The sequence below is a fragment of the Rhinolophus ferrumequinum genome, chromosome 16 (assembly GCF_004115265.2).
Source record: "Rhinolophus ferrumequinum isolate MPI-CBG mRhiFer1 chromosome 16, mRhiFer1_v1.p, whole genome shotgun sequence".
Taxonomy (NCBI): Eukaryota; Metazoa; Chordata; class Mammalia; order Chiroptera; family Rhinolophidae; genus Rhinolophus; species Rhinolophus ferrumequinum.
The window spans coordinates 44,935,495-44,938,307 of record NC_046299.1 but is presented as its reverse complement, the minus strand read 5'-3'; the positions used below and the strand labels follow the sequence as shown (position 1 = coordinate 44,938,307).

Below are 2,813 nucleotides of genomic sequence, written 5' to 3'. Positions count from 1 at the left end.
AATCCCATCTCCTTCAGAATAAACAAAAACAATCTTCCTAATCAATCATATTGACATGTTGGATTTTTTCTCCCCAAAGGATATGTTCTGCCATCAGAAGTTCCAAATTCTTCATTGTAAGGAAATTGCTATTTGATCTACTACCATCCCATATTCCGTATTGTTATGGACTGAATGTCTGTGCTCCTCTAATTAATATGTTGAAGCCCTTTTCCCCCGTGTGATGACATAGGATTCAGGGTTTTTGGGAAGTAATTAGGTTTAGATGAAGTAATGAAGGGGGATATATCAGAGCGTCCATTCTCTACCCTGTGAAGATACAGGAGAAGGTGACCATCTGCAATCTACTAAGAGGACATTCACCAAGAACAAAATCAACACCTTGCTAATGGACTTCCCAGACTCCAGAACTGTGAGAAATAAATGTCTTCTTCTAGCCACTCAGTTTATGATATTTTGGTATAGCAGCCCAAACCAAAGCACACATGTTTTCAGATTTTTCTGAAACTGGATGTGAAGTTAGGATAGGAAATCTTGCTAAAATACATACAGCATTTCATTTATTATACCTTTGTTATACAGATGACACACAGATGCTTGGGGATTATGTAAATTATACAAAATCAATCACCTAGAGAGTAAGTATTAGAGCTATAATTCAAACCCAGATCTGTCTGAATTCAAAGCACTTGTTCCTGGCTCTCTGCTCCTTCCATTCAACAGATAGCTGTGTCTTCCTGTAAAGTGCCAGCACGACCCTGAGACATGACGGTAAAGGTCAGAATGAGAAGATTTGGCTGTGTTGGATGCCTGGTCACCAGGGCTGCTTTTAACTCTGGCAAAGTGGACGTTGCCACCATCAATGACTACTTCATTGACCTCAACTACATGGCCTATATGTTTCACTGTGATTCCACCCATGGCAAGTTCAAAGGCACAGTCCAGGCTGAGAACGAGAAGCTTGTCATCAATGGAAAACCCACTACCATCTTGCAGGAGTGAGATCCCGCCAACATCAAATGGGGTGATGCTGGTACTGAGTAAGTTGTGGAGTCCACTGGTGTCTTTATTACTTTGGAGAAGGCAGGGACTCACTTGAAGCCAAGAGGGTGGAGCCAAGAGGGTCATTATCTCTGCCTCTTTTGTGAATGCCCCCATGTTTGTGATGGGTGTGAACCATGAAAAGAATGAGAAGTATGATAACTCCCTCAAGATTGTCCGCAATGCCTCTTGTACCACCAATTGCTTGCCCCCTGCCCCCCTGCCAAGTTCATCCATGACAATTTTGGCATCGTGGAGGGACTCATGCCCTCACTGCTACCCAGTCCATGCCCTCACTGCTACCCAGAAGACCATAGATGGTCCTTCTGGGAAGCTTTGGCGGAGGAGTGATGGCTGAGGGGCTTCCCAGAACATCATCCCTGCTTCTATTGGCCCTGCTAGGGCTGTGGGCAAGGTCATCCCTGAGCTGAACGGGAAACTCACTGGTATGGCCCTCCATATCCCTACCCTCAGCATGTCGGTTGTGGATCTGACCTGCTGTCTGAAGAAAGCTGTCAAATACAATGACGTCAAGAAAGTGGTGAAGCAGGCATCAGAGGGCCCCCTCAAGGGCATCCTGGGCTATACTGAGGACCAGGTCATTTCCTGTGACTTTAATAGTGACACCCACTCTTCCACTTTTGATGCTGGGGTGGGCATTGCCCTCAATGACCACTTTGTCAAGCTCATTTATGGTATGACAATGTGTTTGGCTACAACAACAGGGTGGTGGACCTCATGGTCCATATGACCTCCAAGGAGTAAGAGCCTGTTGGACCACCAGGCCCAGCAAGGGGAGGAGAGGTCCTCAGCTACTAGGGAGTCGTTTTCCCAAATGATTCCCCAACACACTGAGAATCTTCTGAACTCCAGTTTCCATTCCAGACTCCATGAAGAAGGAGAGGGGCTGAGGGAGCAATACCTTGTCATGCACCATCAATAAAGTTCACTGTACCCAGCCAAAAAAGAAGCACTTGTTTCTTCTAGTACACTCACTACATTCTATGGAAAAACTTCAATACTGCCCCCAAATATAAATAATGCTAAAATTAGATTTTATAAAATCATTCATGATAAACCTATTTACATGTTATAGAAAACTAGAATATCTGATCGACATCCCTATCTGTATGTGCAGTGGGGAATTACGGAGGACAGTTTATTGTATTCTACAGGAGAGAGAATGCTTTAAGGAATATTATGGAAAATTTCAAATACATACAAATATAGAGAGGATACAGTAGCGTTCCCCATTCCAATATACACATCATCTAGTTTCAGTAATTATTATGTCATTTTTTCCTTCCCCATTCCTACTCCTCCCTGGCATGGGATTATGTTTAAGTAGAGCCCTGTCTTCAATTTCATTTCAACTGTGAATAGTTCAGTTTTTATCTCTAAAGGATTATTTTTTTAACATAAAGGTGATTCTATAATCATATCTTTAAAGAAAACTAAAAATAATTACTTACTATCCTCAAATATCAGCAAGAATTCAAGCTTTCCTGGCTGTCAAATAGTGGATTGTTTGAATAAGGACCTAAACAAGAATTATCATTTTATATGATTGCTATACATTTAAGTATCTTCTGATCTCATTTTTTACTCCCAACCTTTTTGTATTCCATGTACTTTTGTTTTTTTTTTGGTTGCTGGTAAATAAACCATGTTGTTTGTCTTTTTATTATTTTGCTGGGACTTATAAAATTCTGATGTTTTAATTCAATTATTTCTTAATTTCTTATAGAAATTTTTTGCTTAAAACGAAACAT

General features: G+C 41.1%; 1 pseudogene; it reads left to right on the top strand.

The window, feature by feature from the left end:
• Positions 1-777: 777 nt before the first annotated feature.
• LOC117036293 (glyceraldehyde-3-phosphate dehydrogenase-like) lies at positions 778-1,806 on the top strand (annotated as a pseudogene).
• The last annotated feature ends 1,007 nt before the right edge of the window (positions 1,807-2,813 follow it).